The 20,964-nt window shown below is 46.3% G+C and overlaps 1 pseudogene; it reads left to right on the forward strand.

Annotated features, from left to right (window-relative positions):
* The first annotated feature begins 7,935 nt into the window (after positions 1 to 7,935).
* The window catches only part of LOC138549708 (selenoprotein Pb-like), a 47,657-nt pseudogene continuing 34,628 nt past the window's right edge, over positions 7,936 to 20,964 (forward strand).

Below are 20,964 nucleotides of genomic sequence, written 5' to 3' on the forward strand. Positions count from 1 at the left end.
ATGAGGAGTCTCGCAGCACTGTGTTTCTTGTTGTTAGTCTTGTCAGTGCCCTGAGGCCTGCGGGGGTAGAGAATAGAATAAAATTAAGACTGACACTGCTAGCCCGCTCCGAGACCCTTCCGGGAGAATGGGTTGTTATATCTGTGCAGTGGGGCCATATATAGACGAGGCCTAGCACAGCACTGTCTATGTTTGACCACATCAGGCCTCACGGTGTAAATGGCCGTACTCTTTTTCTGCAGAATGGAGATGAAAATGAAAGGATAGAGGTGCCACTCCGTAAAAGTGGATACGTGAATGCACCCAACAGCATTTGAGGGCTAACGTTGGTGGTCCCCTGTGTGACATTTGCAGGTTCCTGGAATGTGACCATCACACAATGCAATTAAACCATATCTTTGTTTAGGATTGTCATTGGAAGGTCTGATTGCATGTGAACCGGAAGGACTCCCTTTTAGTACCATCCTTCCTTAGTAGCTGATTCTCTCATGCTCATTGTTGTCACTCCGCCTTCCAGCACCCAATGTATTGTGTTATACAGGACTGTATAGTTAGTCCTTGCTACAAATTACGGCATGCAAAAATGTTGTTAATTAAACTGTCTTTGCAGTCTCCTTCACTACAATTGCCAGCATGCTCTGGTTCTGTTCCATTCAATTATTTGCTGTAGTTTTCTTTGCACAATTCCCAACCTGCACTGGTTCTGTTATTTCATTGTCTCTCCGGTTTGTCTTCACTACAATTCCCAAAATGCATTATTTTTGTTAATGTGCTTAACTGGTCCTGTGGCCACACCAAATGCAGGGGGCAACCTGCCTTGAAGCCCAGGTTCATGATCACACTGCCGGGGTCCAGGTGGGATTATCCAGACCACAGTCACTGGCTCAGCGGGCACACGGGCCACGAGTACAAACAGGCCGTGATCACACGGCAGATACAACACAAATGACACAGACAACAGTTACCACGCAAGGAGTCTGCCACCGTACTGCCGCACGTGCCGGCTGAGGTTCCTTTTATTGGGGAGCCACGTCATGACCGTGTCATGATCCACACAACCCCACACTCCTCCTTTCCATATCAAAGAAAACAACGACAACCATAAACACATCCTCTTCCTCTTCTTCTTCCCATGCAGGCCCTCTTCCTTCTGGTGACGTCAGCTGAGGCACATATGTTAAGGGGCGGTTTGCTTCCTGCTGCTTGTCGGGCACCCTCCCTTGAGGCAGTGGCTGGTAACAGGGCTACTGGGGCTGCCGATGATGGAGCCAGACAGGCCCTCACAAAGTGGTCAGCCTTTGCGTACCTCCCGTACGTGTGTCCTTTGGCCGGGCATGCCCCATGAGTGCAGCAGGCCCATCCACACTGTGGACATAGCGCCGCATTTCCAATGCCAGCATGATTCCGAGGCCACTGCCCTTTCTTGAAGGCCCTGCCTCCCTGCCATTTTCCTACAGCACACACTTCCTCCAGCTTCACCCTCTGCATGGACATTTCCATGGCAGACTGACTCTCTTACTTCTGCCAGTTCATGGGATTGCCCCATCTCTATGATCCTGGCTAACGTTACCCAGCTTCTCTGAGGACTTGCTTCCTCAATTTGGTCAAGCTGCAGGAAAAGATGACTTGTTGCCTAATCTCGTCGTCCTCATTGTTGCCCAATGCACAGTATAATGCAATGTGCTGCAGCCTTCCATGGAATGTGTCCAGGCTTTCTCCATCTTCCAGTCGTGCTGACCTTAGTCTGAACTGTCGCCCCTAGGAAAACACTGAGGATACTTCCTTCAAATTCAAACAGTGCATGAAGGGTGTTAGCTGTGTGTGGGCAAACATCAGCTTCAGTTGAATGCATCAAAGACAGAGCTTGCACTGTTTGGGCCTAAACATCTCATCACGGCTGCTAAAGAAACTCTTGCCCCAAGTATCCTTGGCGAAGAACTAATGTTCGCCCAAAAGATCAAAAAAGTCTGACCCTGTAAAAAAATGAAATGGAACAGGATCACTGATAATAATGCTCAACTAGCATCTGGTTGGTTTTCATCTCGTTGGCCAATTATACAACATTAGATACATACACACATGTGGAGGAGATGCTCACTGGTCACATTGTGAATCAGGTTCAGGTGTATCTTTTGGGAGGATGCGGCGGGTCACAGAAGTTTCTGTGGCGGGTCACACAAGTTGGTCTGTAGATGTCCACCTGACAAAAAGAAGGAACAGTCACACTTTGCGATCAACATTTTTGCAGTAGCCTGTTGGTCACGATGTAATGGTGTAAGACAGTCATTGTATCTGTGCTATGTAATGACCGTGGGGCATAAGGTGGTTGGTGGCCTATGGTACCACAGCCCATGGTTTAAAGTTCACAGGTACACAGTAATGACCCTGGATTTGCCTCCTGCAGCTTTGATGGCATCGCATGGGCCGGAGAAGTCCTCAAAACATAACAGAACTCGCACTCTCTCCATATATGATTTAATTTCAATTAGTATCCAGCTCTGTGCATTTAAAAGGTGCATGGTCACGTCAGTTATATTGCAGATCAATGCCCATGGTCATACGTGTATTATTATGACCTCAACGTGTGGGCTTTTACTCAAACGACAACCTCTACGTACCTAGTGGACCCAACCGTAGCATGCCCATTAACGTTGCTGCTCGTCTGGAGCCTAACAAGCTAGCATACGAGTGCTGGCGCTTGATAGTCGAGCTGCAAAGCTGTGTCCTATAATCGTATGGGTGCGGGAGCGTTTGTCTGCTTACCCGTATCCTGCAGAGACGTGCAGAGGTCTTGCCTTCGTTGCATGGCTCGATGCGCTAAACCTAGTGCACGGAAATCGGCATTGCTTAGTGCGTTTCGCCGTTCCCATGGCAACCAAACTGGGGCGCTTTGCTGTGCCTCCGTATTAGTGCTGGGGTATGGTAACAGGACCAATGGGGGTCCCTGTTCGTGGGTGTGCCTCAAGTGTATACTTAAATCGGGCTCCCAATTTTCTGTGCCCAAAGTGGCATAATACAGAGTGGAAACTGTTTTTGAAAAAAAGCATAGATTGCCGTTTCAAATAAGGACTGAAAAGCACATATTAGTCTGGTGGATAACCCATACAGTAATTAAAAGTGGTGTGGGGATATGGGTCCATGCTCCTGTGGGGCAACTGTGGAGCTATAGTGGCCATCAGAGAGTTCCAGATTGTCCAAATGGCAATGTTCTGGAAACTCTTGCAATGAGTTGACTATGCAGACCAACACTGGTTGGACTAAGTGTAGTTATTTCTTTTTTGGTACAGTAAAGGGGCAGACTAGATGGTAGTCTAAGACTAATCTGTGCTTTTCAGTGCTTATTTGAATTGGCAATCAATGCCATAACAACCTTACCTAGCATTTCCTCGTGCAACTGTGAAGTCGAAATATGTGATGCTGTATATAGGCTGAGATGCCACCAGGGGTCCAGATCTCCATCACCAGTGCCATCCAGCATGTTCGTAATATGCACCGTCAATTATAGACTGTCTTTGGTGCAGCCAGTCTAGCCATTTCCTACTGCGGTATGGCATGTTTACTAGGCATATATGATAAAGCAAACATGATAAGTGTTATTTCGACCCTATACTGTACTACATTGCTGCAGCCAGTTTGAACATGCTTTCCAATTGTGGCATGGTATTTTTAAGGGCAAAGTCAACAGGAGTATGTTCTTATGTGGGGATACTGACATATATTGGCAGAACCAGCTTGCACGTGTTTTCAAATAGCTTCATTACTGGCATTATGAGCAAAGCAAACATGAGTATGTTCTTAAATGGGAATACTGTCATATATTGTTGCAACCAGCATGGAAATATATGGCCACAGCCAGCGTTTTATACTGGCATATATTGTGTGGGGAAGGCATTGTGGGTTAAGGCATCCTGTTGATGCATTGGGAAATGCTCCTGTGTACTGTTGGTGACTTGTATCTATTGGATATTTTCACAAGTCTCCCTAGGAAACTGATTGCAAACTGCCTGGATTTCTACTCATTTCTCCCAGACGGTGTGTTGTATAATGCACCATTTTAGCCCATTACTAAAAGAATATTCACAGGGCAGAAGTCCCCTGAACCCTACTTTGGTGGTTTGGGCTCACTCGATAGGCCTGGTTGCTCTCGCATATTTGTGGCAAATATTTACACCGCTCCAATTAACAAATTCACCAGTCGCCACAAGCATTGTTCCTCTTTGTGTATGTGAGAGAAGGGGTCCACCTTAGGCCACTGGGTGTGTGTGTTGAAGGACTGGGGGCTGTAGTTCGCCTGAAGCCAGTTCTGGCTGCATACTCAGTTGCATGACAAGACAGTTTGGATTCCTTCCTTTGTGTGACAATCCTTTCCAGAATGCATTGGTGTACTTGGAGGGGTTGGTCTGCAATTGGCTAACCACCCATCTGTTTGAATTATGCTTAGTGTGTGATGGTGTGTGGCGTTCATTCACTGGCTCCCGGGGGATAAATGCAGACACCCTTCTCTACTAGCCTTGGCTAAAGCTGGAACTCTGTACCTGTAATCTGGAAGGCCGGTTGTGTGAGGAAGGACCACGTTTCTGCACCAGTACCCTTTGACATCCTGAACAATCCGGCGTAGAATCATTGCCTCTCCAAAGAAGACCAAAAGGAGACCACAGCGGTGCTCCTTTCCCCTGATCCCTTGGGGACGAATGGATCACAGCTCCAGTCCCCTCTCCCTGAAGCTTTGAACGTGCCCGAATCACCAAACTCAGAAGCAGGTGCCCCTTCGCTGCAAGGACCCCAGAGGCTTTTTTGAGCCAAGCTGACCTGGGAATCTTCTCTGCAGGACCCCAGGGAAGCGCTCTGGTTCTGTCTCCCCACCCCTGGGAAAGCTGCAGAGGTTCTGATGCCTCAAGTCCTCCAACTGCACCGCCGACCTCGCCTTTCCGCTCCGTTTTCGGCGACTGGCTCCTCTGCAGTGTGCTTTCTCTAAATGTACTTCACTATCCGCTCTACGCTGGGCTCGCACTAAGCCAGCCCCCCTTCCTCAGAATCTGTATCCTGTGTCCTAGGAGGACGTGGGAACCCTGCAACACTGGCAACCACTGACCACAGCTGTGTCACCTTCCTGCTCCGCTGGCTGCGACCCTTGACCTAGGAAACTCCAAATTGAGATAAACGGTCCTACCCAAAGGTGTGGGGATTCCATCGTTACTGGTGTGCCATCTCTGGAGTCTATGGTGGTCACTGAACAACCCATGAAACAAACACTTCGTTAAACCGCAATCCGCTTCCTCCAGAACTGCCTACCCGGTCCCAGGGTATTGCTCTCCTGACACTCTGTCTCTGCAGGTGCGCATTTTCTTCATCCCCTAGACTCTTCGTCATCTTCACGAAACTCATGAGGGTCTCCCTCCAACGGAACTCCAGGAACGTCTCCTTGAGGGCACTTTTACACAGAGGTAACTCTCTACCCCCAAATACTACCCCAATTCACAATAATGGTCCCACTTGCTCTCATGGGAACTTGCCTGCCTGAGCTGGAAAGCATTTTACATTCCTGTTATGCTGTTTCTTTTTCAGGAAGGACTTTGAATCTGAATAGATGCTTGCCTGCTACATTATACTTCCCCTATTTCACAAAGTTGTACTCATCTGTGTATGCTTGTCTCTTTACATTTACTTAGTATCAAGTTTATATCTTTTATGCAAGCATAGTGTGTGGACATTCGCTTACTTGGTCTCGGGAGGTCTCGGGGGAATAGCTCACGGGCAACGTGCTTGCCGTGGAAGCAAGATGACACGGAGCACCACGGGTTTGATACCTTAGTCCGTGCCTAGAAACCTCCGGGTATTAAGCGTGTTATAAATAACCTATCATATCATATCATTGGTATTAACGATAACTTTGAGCCAGCCCACTCCACCTCCTTTGAGTTAGAGCCGGGCTGGTCTGCCGTGACTACCTCTTGGGGAGCCTGGTGAGCTTGAGGGAGTCACTAGTAGTTTCTGAGTCAGGAAGATACACCTGAGGACCCTGACCGCAGGGCATGGAGGAGACGCTCCATGGCAACAGCCTCCCATCCACACTCATCTGAAGCAGAGGACCTTAATATGTTTGCTAAGCCCAGATGTTCAGGGTGTATTGGGGATATAAGGGTCTAGCATTGATCTAAAGAAGCTTGGATCCAGCCAGTTCATAGTTTTATCAAAAACGTAGAGGATTTTAAACAGGATACATTTTCCCAAGGCGAGCCAGTGGAGATATCTGAACTGTGGCGTGATATGGTGGCGCCGACATGTGTTGTTCACGAGGCTGATGCCTTCTCCAGTCGTCGGTTCATCAAATACTTAGGTGCCCCCTTTGTGATGTAACGTACTATAATCTAAATATGTCTTGTATAGGGCCTTTCTGCTATTATGGAGGCCTGTGTGTATGTGTCCCTGCAAGACAAGTGGGTGTTAGAGGTTGTTATTGGGATAGAGGGAGAGACAAGTGTGAAGATGTGCGTGCTGAGGGGAGCAGGCCCAAGCACCTAAATCCAGAATGCGGCACTGAGGCCCTCGGTTTGGCAGTGACGCGTGGGTATGAGTTTATCCGGAGAGGAGAGCAGACAATCTGATCATGTACGGCTCTGCCAGCCAGGATTGGGCACTGGTGTGGGTGGGTTTATGTGCCATAGGACCTCATGGGATGGGAGCTACTGAAACTCCGGCACAGGCATTACCGGTGCCGGTGATACAGTCATTTATCTGCCGGTGGGGGCCTGATCTACCCGCAGGTCAGGCCTGCCAGGAGATCCTTGTCCACCACTGGCAGACATTGCCATTCCAGAAAAAATGCTGGTGCCGGAATTACTGGCATTTTTGTCTGGCCCAGCAAAGTTATAATGAGCCCCATTGGGTGCCTTCCAGGAGTAAGATACTGGGCACCAGCCAGGAGCAGAATCACAGTGGACTGCTACAATTGTGCGGCAGTATTAATTCCATCCCATTTAGGTTGCGTGGGGCGTGGTGCACACGTGCCCACTCTCCAAAAGTGATTTGCTAGCGAGTTGTCTGCGTGTTTGTGGTAAGTTCGTATTCTGTCTCGGGAGGATAGCTCAGTGACAACATGCTCGCCTTGGAAGCAAGACGACACAAAGCAACACAGCTCCTCTCGGGAGGATAGCTCAGCGGCAACGTGCTCGCTTTGGAAGCAAGACAACACAGAGCAACACAGGTTCGATCCCCGGCCCGCGCTTAGAAACCTCTGGGTGTTAAGCGCGTTTTAAATAACCTATCATAACATGTCATACCGTAGGGTGGGAAGATCTAAGGGATAAGGCAGCCTGAATATGACGAGAGCCTGGTCAGGTGCTATGGGAACGAGTTCTCCGATGCTAACCGATAAGGAAATCAGCTCTGGTGACTTGGCTCATCCGGTCCTCCGTGATAAGGCCTACATCCACGTGAAGCCACGTGTGTGTGATGACGCCACAGATGATGAATTTCAGGCAGGGCAGAAAGTAGGTCACGTGTGACTAATGCGCCACACTCAGTGGTGTGTGTAGGAACCATGTTCTTCCCTTGCCAATGAATTGGTTGGGCTTTGCGTTTTGTGGGAGTTGGGCATGGCAACTTCTAGTAGCTACGATGAGCCTGTGACATGAAGCTGTCACCCACGTCTTTACAGCAGGGCCTCGTTTTACCATGTCTCGCCACTATGTTTTGGCGCTGAGGGGCTTCATTCTCTGGAACACAGGGGCACGCCTTTTCAATATGTGTGTGCACGTCATGGCGTCTGTTGCACTATTCCATCCTGAAGTTTGTGTTCAGGAAGAGGGCTCCGCCGTCCCCTTCCGTGTGGGGTCCCGCCCTCCACAATGGCGCGCCTGTGTTAGCACAGCTGTGGCCGCTGTAACGCGCAGCCATTTCACATGACATTGTGCGCTCGCCTCTGTTTACGCCTCAAATGGTGGCCTCACTACCCGGGCGGGCCGAGCCAGGGGGAGAGCGTTGAGGGGGTCCTGGCAACTATGGTGATATTGTTCCTAACCCTCCCACTGACCCCCTCCCCCTGTGGAGCAAATAAAGGGCAGTGTTTGTGTGTGTGTGTGTGTGAGGCAACACTCTCTCAGAAGCAAACGCTGCATCGAGGGACACAGGGGCTAGAGACCTCCAGGCACAGCCAGGGCAGCAGGTGAGTGAGAGCGGCGTGGTGACGGTAGACCCCCTGTTGGGGTTCTGGGGGGCTTTTCTTCCTAGGCACCCACATTTCTGCCTTGGTGGGCCCACATGCGAATTATTTTTTAAATAACGTCGGCTGTCCCCCAGACAGGTTGTGTTCTCACAGCATATGACGTATCCTGCGCCCAACACCACTATAGCGGTCTTGAGGCGCCGGGCCCTGTACGCAAGATGGCATATTGTGTGTTTGCCAGAGTGGCCAGACCGGTGTCACTCTGGAAAAGAAAGGAGAGGTTTGCAGGGTCGGACTGGGTCATAAAATTGTCTCGGGCGCCAATGAAAAAGTGGCCCACAATTGCTAACACTTTTGTGACACTGTTTGAATAGTACCCAAGGGGGAGATTTAAAAAAAAATGTGATGCAAATTCTGCATTTTAAAGAATATTGATCCAGCAATGCTGGTCAAAACTACTAGCCGCATAGTGAAGTAGCTCATCAAACTGACCCACATTGGCCACAAAACTGCCCCACCAACTTTTTGTGGTGTTGTTTCTGCCATGGGCTTATTGCCCTATAGGCCAGTCCGAGCCTGGAGGTTTGAGGAGAAGGAAGTAGAAACTAGAGCGCAGAATGACCAAAATCAAAGAGGAAAAACAATTGGGTCGAGGGGATATGGTTGTCGAAGTAGAGACGTGTTTCTCAAGTGTGATGAGTTATTGGTAAGCAGGCTCGGACTGGCTTATAGGGCAGTAGGCCCATGGCCGAACCAAACACGCAAAATGCATCCGTGGGCCAGTTTTTTGGGTCAAAGTGGGACACTTTTTTGTCCTATGTAGGCCACTTGCATGAGTTACTTCCCTACACTGCTAATAGTTTTGACCAGTGTTGCTGAATAAATATTCTTTAGAATGTACAATTTGCATCACATTTTATCATAAACCTCCCCATTGGGTACTACTCAAACAGCGTCGCAAAAGGAATGAATTCCCATTTGCAACTGGGGGCCACTGATCTGTTGGGGACCGCAACAATTTAATGCCGAGTCCCACCATATTTGTAAGCATGAGTTAGGTGTGATAGACTTGAGAGGTGCTCAAGCGGGTCCGAGTAGTTATCACCCAATGTGTCAGCGCCAGAATGAGGAGGGAACGAGGGGTCGCAAACACATAATAGCACAGGGGAAGCGCCTACCTGACTGGGCCATCCGACCCGGCCACATTGCGAAACGCAGTCCACACGGTTTTCTTTTCTAATCCGTGCAATTTGTTAAGCGAAGCGTCGCCACGATGTGGTGGGACGTGTTTAACATTTGCACGGCGCTTAAAGTCGATAACATTCTCACATAATACGCAATCGTGCAATCAGGTTTGTCCCAATCCGCATGCTATACACATTTTAACAATAGGGTGAAAAAAATGAGCCCGTTTTTTAACACTTGACTATGACATAATAAACCCGTTTGCTACCTTTCTTTTCATGTTACCCAGCAAACATAGTTAATAAAACAGTCTGCTTCGTTTTTATCCCAGTGAATCCTTTTTTTCCCCTCCAAATTGTATCGGGTGATGCCAAACCAGTTCCCTCCATAATATAGTATTTAAGCAGAAAAATGGGTGCTAAATGAATTTGCCACTTTTTTTGCACAAGGGCGGGTTTTGATAATCTGGGCCCTGGTCTTTTGATGCTCAAACTTTACACCACGAAAAACTCCACCACTTTGGAATCCCTTTGAATGCACTGGTGAAGAAATCAGTGGAAATGTCGAGAGCCAGGTTCAGAATGCCACACCCAGCACGAGGGCCAGGATCACACAGTGCTGGGGCACATCGGGTTGTAAAGAACGCGGGCAGTGTTCTGCAACCGGGCTCGTGGTTCCCATAGCACTAAGCATTACTAAACGAGGCGTGCAGTCTTGTGGATGGGTGGTGCTCGCCTTTTCGATGGGGTCTGCCTGTACACCAGCAAGTTCAAACCCCGCTCAACCTTTCATCCTTCCGAGGTTGATAAACTGAGTCCCACGGAATGCACGACAGAGAAAGTTAGCACTAGCGTGCCGTATAAGGCTATTGCAGGTCACTGCGGCCAGTACCTTTAGGAGGTCACGTTGCACATCCTTATAAGGTAGTGTTAGGGGATAGTTTATTCCATATAATACTATCATCCCCTCTAACACCTGGCCTCCTGCTTAATGTTGTGCAAGAGCTGATCTAGTTGCTGACACATAGCCACGATGCCTCTGGGCTGTAGGTGCGCTATACAAATGCAAATAAATAAATAAATATATTCGAGTAGAACCTGTTAGGATACAAAATGATATGCAGCTTCTAATGTGTTGCAGACAAATAATGTAAGCATTTAAAAAAATGCGTCTAAAAATCATGTTCTGCTTTAAACTAAACATGCAGATTTTTGCACTCATGTGTTAAACTCCAGCAGTGCACACGTGCACATACCACCAAAAACAGTTCTTTATCTAGTAATGGCTGCAAAGTGTCCGAGAAAGTTATTTTATCAGAAAGGAATTTGGAAAGCTTGTTGTGGCATTAATTTAGTTCTGTAAGTGGCAGCTGGAATTCTGCTGGGTGCCCGCTCAGGCAACAGGCGTTGCGTCGATAACTGATTGCAGAGCAGTGGTGATGTCATTTTCTTATTATAGGTCAGTTGTGATGTCACAGCGAGCCTGTAATGAGAACATTATTTCCAGGCTTTTATATGGTTATTGCAGACTGCCATGCATTATATAGATATACGCCAATCACACTCCCTCTCTCTGTCTCTCTAACCTCTCTTTCTGGCTCTCTGACCTCTCTCTCTGTCTCTCTGACCTCTCTCTCTGGCTCTCTGAGTTCTCTTTCTGGTTCTCTGACCTCTCTTTCTGTCTCTCTGACCTCTCTCTCTGACCTCTCGCTCTGTCTCTCTGACCTCTCTTTCTGTCTTTCTGACCTCTATTTCTGGCTCTCTGAGTTCTCTTTCTGTCTCTCAGTTCTCTCTCTGTCTCTCTGACCTTTCTCTCTCTGTCTCTCTGACCTCTCTCTCTGTCTCTCTGACCTCTCTCTCTGCCTCTCTGACCTCTCTTTCTGTCTTACTTCATGTCTCTGTCTCCTAGCTCCCTCCCTGTGGGCCAAAGTCGCATTGTCATGTGTGTTTGCTAGAGCCCACCCAGCGATTGCGGAAAGCGGCTTGACCTGAGAAAAAGACACAGGTATCTTAAAGTAGGTCGGTGCTGTGTTTTCTATGGCTGAAAGTATTATAAGAGCAGCAGGGACTGGCATCTTCTGATGTGGGGACTGGCCTGGTGTCGTATCATATGTTCTTATTGCAACTGTCCTGCAGGAATGTTGCCATCTCACTGGGACCCTTTGTTCATATAAGGAGGGGTGAAAGGTATTCAGATTGGGGGGCTGGAGTTCTGACAGACCTTGTAAGGAGCCCAGAAAACCATGCTGCAGGGTATTTTACATAGTTAATTTCTAATGCTCACTTCCAGTATATATTGTAGTCATAATAATGACATACATTTATCTTACTGAGCAAAGTACATAATGAACATTTAGAATAACAATACAACATTATTTTCTGATAGAAAATTATCGTTCCAAGAGGGACAGGCTGGTACACAACTATTGCACTCTTTTGAAATACTTCTATGATAAAGTGGAGGGGGCAAATAGCACCAATGGGGGTTCCTGACTGCTTTGCAAAAAATATAAGAACATTTTGGGCGCTTTTGACAAATACTTCTGTGGTAAAAGGATTGAATGCTCGAATCACAAGTACATAATGCACAGTGGGCTTGGTGCTCATGTAATTTTTCACAACACTCACCCCAACATTAAAGTGTTTGTAACCATTAACCATATGCAATGATTTTGACCATATTAGGTCCTGGTTGCAATAATACAATGCTAATACATCTAATAGCATAACAGAGGAAGGTAATCCAGGACCTAGGGGGTGGTAGCCATTTCCCTGCCTAAAAATGCGCTCTACTCTCTTGACATGGCATCTTGGAGCTAAGGAGTGGAAACGGTGAGACAGACAATGAATACAGGGAACATTGAGTTAAAAATAGAAAGGTTTTGCAGTGATTCATGACTTTTGGTGGTCAATAACTGACCACGTGGACACAGGAAGAGAATTCCACAGGACAGCTGCTTGCACAAATGAGGAGCATAGGGAGTCTGACCTAAAGCACCCAACATAATGTCAGTCATCAGAGTAAGCACATGCTCCTACTTTGCACCAAGACTGGAACTCTCTCTCAAATACAATACTGACCCTTCTTGATCTCCCCCACTCCACAAGCCTTTGAAGACCACCCGTTCCCCTTCTTGGGAACAGGCGATTAAGGACAACCCTGGATATCTTGTATTCACTCCTAAACTGCACACCTCCACCCCCCGCCCAACACCGCCTCGCCATTTTAACCCCCTATCACCCAACACTCCCTCTCTGCAATCACTCCCTTCCCAATAAGACTCTTTCCCATCTTCGGATTGTTGTATCTCACAATGATTGTTTGAAAAGTGATCTGTTCCCCGGGCTATGAGTGCACTAAATAAATGCCCCCTGGTGGCGAGTGGTGGGGCCAGCATTTGGTTTGGAGTCTGCCCTCCTAAATTGGGTCCGGCATTCTAACTGATTCAAAGTCAGTTGCTGCAGATTAATATTTTCAGTGGAGGGGTACATGTGTCTCTCCAAATTAGCATTGCCAGCCAGGCAGAGCAAGGAAACAAAACATATTGTAGGGGGCTCATCTTGGTTCCCACCACATTTTTTAAACATTGGTTTGAAATTGTGTATTTTACAGCACAATGTGTGAGAAAATGGGGTAAAAGCAATATAGTGGGCCTTATTATAAGTTTGCCGGTCCGGAAACAACGGTACCGGTAAGCTTGCTGGTAACGTATTTTCCGTACCGGCAAACTACGAGTTCTGCGAGTGGGTGCTTTTCAGCCCGCCAGGTCTGACAATGGCGGGCGGAACGGCACCCTCTCGCAGCCCTTGACGGATGCACCGGCACCATTCATGAACGGTGCCGGTGCATCCGTCCTCCCCATTCCAATTGAGTCCGATGGGATTCAAATGGGAATGGGGAGTAATATTTTCCCCGAGCCCAGGAATGGGCAATTACCGGGTCCGCCAGGGCTGTAATGCCCCGGTAATTGGCCATTCCTGGGCGCCGGAAAATTCATGACTCCAGCACGACTACCGCCGAAGTCATAATGACCCCCAATGTACAATCAGTTTCTCTAGGGTAACAGTTGGAAAGAAAATGCGTGTGATTTTCAAGAAGCTGTGTCCACTACATATGCCAGAATTACAATTCTACATCACTTTCTAACATCTGCCAGCTTTGCCAATATAACCCATTTTGACGATTTCTCACACACAATATATGCCATCATTGCCCCTGTAAATCCGTTTCATGTTGCTGTTTTATGAGTGTATGCAGGCTGTGCCACTGTAAGTCATTTTTTAAAGTTGTGCTCACAATAGATGCAAGTACTGCTACTTTAAATCACCTTTATAAAGCTGTGCTCAGAATGTATTTGAGCAACTTTCTGAAAATCACCTGAAGATATTGCGTCCATGATACATGCCAGCAGTTTCACTGTATTTTACTTTCATGATGCTAGTGAGCCCTACCCTGCCCATCTTCCCGGTGGTGGCACTTAACTATATTGTGTTGCTCGCATCTGCATTGAGGAAAATGCAGAGAATTGTGTTGTTACAAAGTGCAAGTCACAGAGATCTGTCTATGATTTCCTAATTAATGGTTGCTTTTCTGTTTGCTCCAGTGCAGAACTGTTTTGTTTGCCCCGGTGCAGCACTGATCAAAGTGTTTCAACAGAATGAGAAGGTCATGCCCAAGGAGAGTTTCAAAGGCCTCCCCAGCTCCTTTCCCCCAGTCTGATTATTTTAAGTAGAACATGTGTCATTTCTTTTTAGTTCTAGGGTGGGATACATTCAAATGTGAAATGGAGAGTGGAAATAGCCAATTTCTCTATCACGTTCCAACGTACTGGGAAGAACCCATTGCCATTTCAAAGTTCCTCAATCTGAACTTACTGCAAAGTAAAAAACTGCAGCAAGTAAACCTTTTTTTATCTTAACAATGCTGGCTAGTCTGATTTGCCTAATTTGCTGACCTGATAATATGTTAAAATATAGGTGTGCTTGCACAAAATCCGTGACAGCAGAACCATGATTGTGTGATATTGTAACTTCTGTGGTGTGAAAATTATAGAGCAATATTTTGAGATGTCTGGTGTCTCGTGCCAGGTAGTCCTATTTAAGGTTCTTCTTGTAGCAGTTTATTGAGAGGCCACCCTCAACACAGGGAGGTCCTTCCCCCCCAAGCTAAGTGTCACACAATAAACAGTTAATGTCAGTTCTTTATTCAGCCCTATCTCAACCTCACATCATGCCCCTTGGATCCCTCCCCCGTAGCTACCAATAAGCACAGAACCAGGCCGGTGTACAGGAAATATATTTGTATTTATTTGTATTATAGGTAATAGAAATCACACTAAACTACACACAGTCTTTTCTCGGTGGCTCACAATTAACTTCTTGTTACACAAATAAATCACCCCAATGGGTTGGGAAAAACATAAATTACAATACTTTTCTTTCTACCTATTTCCCTTCAAGAAATAATTAGCGCTGCTCAGCGAACACAATCGATTTACAGATGTAGTGCTGTGTGATTTCGATTTTCCTGCGCACTTAAAAGGCTAGCAGTTTGGTTTACAGATTTGGACAAATGCATATGGCAATTACTATTTCATCCATACCTCGGCTCAAGATAAACACAAGGCGATTTAGCAGTGGGGTTTTCAGAACCCACCCCCCCTCTACTTTGGTCTTTGTGGGGGAAGTCGGACAGAAAAATTGGGGTGACTGAAGAATTTTGAATTGCAGACCAACCTCTACTTAAAGGCCGGTGTTGGGGAAGCCGGACAGCAAAACTTGGGATAATTGAAGAATTGTGGATTTCAGACCCGTCTCCACTTAAAGGCCTGGGTTGGGGAGCTAGACAGAAACAATTGGGAAGATTAGAGAATTTGGGATTTCAGACCCCGCTCCACTTAAAGGCCTGCAGGCGGGGAAGCTGGACAGAAAAAAGTGGGATGATTTGAGGATTTGGGATTTTAGACCCCCTCCACTTAAAGACTTGTGTTTCAGGAAGTTGGACACATAGGATCAACCAATTAAATTGCAGTCTATAGTTTTCAGTGCACACTGGGAATGAGCTTTGTTCATTTTAACAAAATCAACCTGTGGTGTTCTGCTAAAGGGAATTAATTAAATTAATATTTTTAGTTAAAAAAGCTGAGGATCTACAGTTTTGTCCACTATAAAGGGAAAGGATTTAAGGCTATCAGACTCCCCCACCTTTTGGTTTCAAATGGCACAGTTCTACCTACATTTAAAACCTCTGTTTAAAGTGCAGTGAAGCCAGCTGCATTTTAGGACACTCTTGGAGGACAGAGCAGGGGTCTGGGTCTGGCCCCTCCACTCTCAAGGATGGTCCCCAGCTCTTCACCATAGGACCCAGTCAGCTTTTAGGCCTTCCCATCAATAGACCATTCCAACCAGATGCATTTCAGCAATCTCCTTTGGTGTTTCCTTGTGGCTGTCAGATGGTAGGTTTTATCAGCTCCGTTCACAATGGTAATTATAGGAGCTCTCCTCCTTTCCTCATAGTGCATCCTCTTCATATAGCAGTGATGACACCATCAAGTTTACAATTTTTGGAAGCTTCCTGCAAGAGTTCTCGCACCCTGAATTGGACAGTTACCCTTCTCTCTCCTCCCAATTCCAGACCCTCTCTTAGGACTGGTTTAAGAATCTGGAACAGATATATGGCAACTTCCCTCTGAAATCCCCTTTTGTTTCTTTGTCCGCTCTTGGGCAAAACCTAGTTTTGTAGCAGAACTTCATAATTTTACTAGTAACTGCCATAATATACATATATTCAGCTTCAGCTACTCATGGGGAATATAATAAAAAACAACAGCCATTTCGGCATAATGTTGCACGGCCGTGTGGCAATTTTCTGCCGTTTACACAAAATGGATACAAATTATGAACATGCAATTTACTCCCTACTTTACTAATTTTACCCTCCACCAGCTCACCAACTCTTAAATTTGAGACATTTTCACATCAGCCAGGAACCCATTTGAGCTGGTCATTACAGTTCCCTAAGTCACAAGTGGATGCCGGGAAATGATCTGAAAAATGACACATATATCAAGGCAGTATGACTTATGGTTGCTGGGAAAAAGGTCTAAATTATAATAGTCCTTTTAAATTAATAGTAAATCTTCATGTTGTGCAAATGCGAGCTCTTCTGCCTCCAGGCCATTTGTCTCTCTCTGCCAGACTGTGACCATAGTTTTTATTAGTTTCTTTGTTGTTTGAAAGTGGTTGTTTGAAGTTGGTGGCTGCAGATCATAATGGGGAATGCATTTGCTACACAGAGATCTCCCACTGCCGATAATAAGTTGGCTGCCCTGTGATGTCACAAGGACTGTCTTCTTATCTGAAGGGGACCATCATTCCAATCATTCCAATCTTAAAGGCTTCTATTTATTCGTTTTCTTTCAAAGTTTCAGCTTCCCTTGATTGTAGCCACTAATTTCACACCTCCCACCTTCATTCCGGTAATGCACCAGCCAGGGCCAATTGTCCTGCCCAGAGCCAACCTTTCAACACCTTTCAGGCAGGCCACATTTTATTGCGGTTGTAAACAGTTGGGATGCTCAAACCAGGCTTTCAGTGGGGGGGAGTCCTTTCGTGAAGTTTGCCCAGAGGCTCACCATTCGTCCTTGGCTTAAAGGAACTCACATATTGCAATTTACCCATCCTGTGTGTTTCACTGATCAGAGTTCGCTTTGCTTTTGCACTGAAAGTGCAGGCTGTTTCTTTCAGTCATTTACAAAATACACATTTAATTACTTGCTGTTAGTTTTCTGAAAAGTGGGGCTGAATTGTCACAGTGCACCATCTTTTAATGGGTGACAGTTTCAGTGAAATAATTGCTGTGTTTATCTCTCATCCTGCAATGTGATGTGCTTTTGCAATATGCACTCAGATTACATTTTTGTTTTAGCCTTCTTTGGATTTCCCTTGCAGAAAGACATCCACATAGTCTACCTGAATAGGACACATTTGTCAGCATGCAGGTTTCGGAATGCTGGCAAATCAGTTTCCGAGTGGGCCCTTCAGTTCCGTTGGTTTGGGGCCTTTGACTACCCCCCACATTTTGTTCATGCATTTTAACAATTTTCAATTAAAAAAAAGGACAGAAAGAAACATCTATGCCTATTCTGCAGACCAAACCTTTCATAAGAAAGAGGAAGGAAACAAATTGGTGACAATCAGCATTTTCAAGCGAAAGTATGGTGCAATGGATTTACAAAAACGTGGATTCAAAGAGAAGGGATTATTAAACTGAATGTTGAAACAAGGGAAGGTAGTGTTTGCAAAAAATGTGTCAGCCTGTGTACCAGAGACTGAGATGCCACCGATGGGTGTCTCTCCCCACATCAAAATAAAATAAATTCATCCGCGCACACACATAAGCACACCGACATACAACTCATACGCCCCCATGCACACACTCATTTAAAATCTTATAAACATACACTCATTGTATACCATTCAAAACATGAACGCAAACACACTTTTAAACGTACCTTTAATCTTCTGAGTCAGTCACGGTCTGGCGGGATACAGGGGCAGCAGGACTCGTATGAACAACATGCCATCACCATGTTGCAGGAAGCAGAAATACGTGGGACTCGCAGCATGGGAGGCAAATTGCCTAGCAATGGCAACCGACCTGTGGGCTGCAGATAGAGACAGCAGTACGCTGTTTGCTCAGCTAACCCACGTGCATAGTTTTTTGTTAATATAGAAAGCTGGACTGCGAAGGCAACAGCATAGGGGTCGTCCGGTTGGCACGCTGGGATGGAGGAGAGCTCCAAGGGAGGCAAGCATTGGTTCCGCCCCTTGTTGCAAACTCTTGGGGATGCTTGGATAATCCTACACCAAGGCACACCTGAACAATGGGTTACTGGCTGCTTGGGGTAGGGGTAGAGAGCATAATCCTGGTGCAAAAGGTGATTCTCAGCCCACAAGCAAAAGGGGGCAGGGTGAGGAAGAGCAGCCCAGTAGTACTTTTTCCTGAGTTATGATTGGTTGGACATCTAGTCATAGGATGGATGTATGTGATCACTGCACCGCCCATGATATCGACTAAGAAAATGCTGACTTCCATTATGTCACAGCGCAGCGATCACACCTCCCTTTCCCCTCCCTACTTACTTTTTGACAGCACACTTCTGTGTGTGCCGCCTACTCCCCTCTGTCCCTGTGGCGTCATTACACTTCAACTAACATGGCTCGGAACTGGCGATGCAGGCACCTTTTTTCTTTTTTTTTTTTTAAATATTATGGATAGCGGGGGACACCCCTGCAACCCCCGGCCCACATTACACCGAACAAGGGGAGCAGGGGATCCCCCCGCAATCCGCACTCCCCTTTTTTGGTGTAATGTGAGTCGCATTTTTTGAATAGCGCAAATGCGCAGTAATTGTTATGTCGCCATAATACGGTTGACATTTTGGTACAATACCCCTAGGACAGGTGTCTACAAGCTGAGCCTCTCCTTATGTTTTGGACTACGACTCCCAGGATACCTCACTATCAAATAAGCTGACAAGGACTAATGTGAGCTGTAGTCTAAGAAACCGGAAGAGCTGAAGATTGCAAGCAGCATCCTAGGGGTGGTACAGGGAATGTTGGAGGTGGGAAATGTAACGGTTCGATGACTTACGCTTCAACGCGTACTGGACCAGACAGTGATTTTTCTGTGAATTCCATTCCTTCATCATATGCAATGGAGGGAGGAACACTCCCATACTTTGCAGGGAGAGCAACCCATGTGTCACACCAAGGTAAGAGACTTCGGCCACCTGCTCATGCATTTGATGAAATTCCATTCAGAAATGCAAACTCACTAAACTCTGCTTTGTGTGGTCTTCAAGCCAGTCTTCCTGGCCTTGGCATATTGTAAGTTATGGCATAGATTACCCAATATCACCCCTTTTAACTCGATAGACAAAGGGGAGTTAAGAACACCACATTTATGTGTGTTCCTTTCAACAACCAAAACTGCTGCCTGGCGATGAAAAATGAGGAAACCACCCAATTCACAACTGGAATTAATTATTATTTTATCTCTGCTTGTCTCCAGTTGGTTTGGTCCATGTCAGCGTCATCCCTGATGCCAAGTGTATGTGGTTAGAAGCCTGTGCCAGCCAGAGCTTCATATTCCCCTATAAACACGGAAACACCTTTTACGCAGTATCCCGGTGTTGCTGCTGTTTCATCCTTCGCGTACTGACTGATAGCTACTGTAATGAGCTCTGATGAAGCCCCATAGAGCGAAACATGTGTCGATGTCTTTTTGATTACACAAAAAACCTGAAAGCACTATTTTGTATTTTTGTATTTCTTTGTATTATTTTGCATTTATAGAGCCCTTTACATTTTATTACGTAAATAATGTAATTTAACAAGCTGAGGAGCACTGTAACTGTCTTTTTCTGCTGGAATATACTGAGTTCACAGATGGCACATGGCCACTATAGGAGTCCTCACCTGCAAAAGTCTTTTACCACATTACACAGTGTGTGCAAGGCGGCTGCATTCTTTGTGTATGGTTTAGAGATTTAGGGATCTTTAAAGTTGTCAATTCAGTTAAACATATTCCACGAAGATTGAAAAGTGTTCCAACAATGGATGTTTGCTTTCCTTTATTGTGGAGCTGTGTAATGCAGCCTGTTGAAACATTTTCATTTTATTTTTTAGACTGCAGTCAATCTGAGGTGATGGGTCTCACGGCCCTCACCTTCACCGTCCTCCTGGGGATGGTGACAGCAGAGGACGCCGGCTCTTCGATCTGCCAGCCCGCTCCGCTATGGACAACCGATGGGCAGGAGCCAATGAACGGCACCTTGGGGCAGGTCACAGTGGTGGTCCTGCTGAAGGCCAGCTGACAGTTCTGTCTCACGCAGGCAGCCAGGTAAGTGCTGGATGGATCGACTCCGACCGCTCATCAGAATTCCTTACCATTTTCCAGTAATCTTAGACTATCCACTGCCATTTGTAATCTCTTCCCATGGGATTCAGGGATCTCCCCATGGGTGTGGTTTAGAGGGGTTCCTTTTACAGTTCACTGTCTGGGGATTAAAGTACCACCTATGCCTCTGAAATTTACAACCAACAATTATTAGGACTATGACCAACCTCCTGTCTTTTAGAAATAATTTCAAAGACTTTGTGTTCAAATAAACCTTGTACCGTCCATGGCCCGAAGAGCCAAAACATTACACCCAGCAGCCCTCCTTCTTTTACACCGCATGTAACCGGACACCCCCATGTGCTCCCACCTTTATAATAATAACCTGGAATTGTTATAGCACTTAATGAACAGGGTTTTCAACTTTAAAGCACAGTAATGGACTGTGTTTTGACTCTCCTAAATGAGTGAATGGGTCAGCATTGAAACCTGCGACTGCCGAGTAATAATGACCTCAGCAGACGGTTTCCTGCTCCTCCCTTTATCCTTCTCTACTCATAGCTTTTCATTACAACATTCTGTGAAATCCTCAGGCCTGCATCTTGATCCCTACTTAACGGGGCCGTCTGATCCAAAAAAGAATTGCTTCAACCTCCTCAAGTTTCCATCGTATGTTACTCAAACAGATCAATTTTTCAGGAGCTCCTGCATAT

Source organism: Ambystoma mexicanum, chromosome 1q, assembly GCF_040938575.1.
Source record: "Ambystoma mexicanum isolate Mex_15411 chromosome 1q, UKY_AmexF1_1, whole genome shotgun sequence".
Taxonomy (NCBI): domain Eukaryota; kingdom Metazoa; phylum Chordata; class Amphibia; order Caudata; family Ambystomatidae; genus Ambystoma; species Ambystoma mexicanum.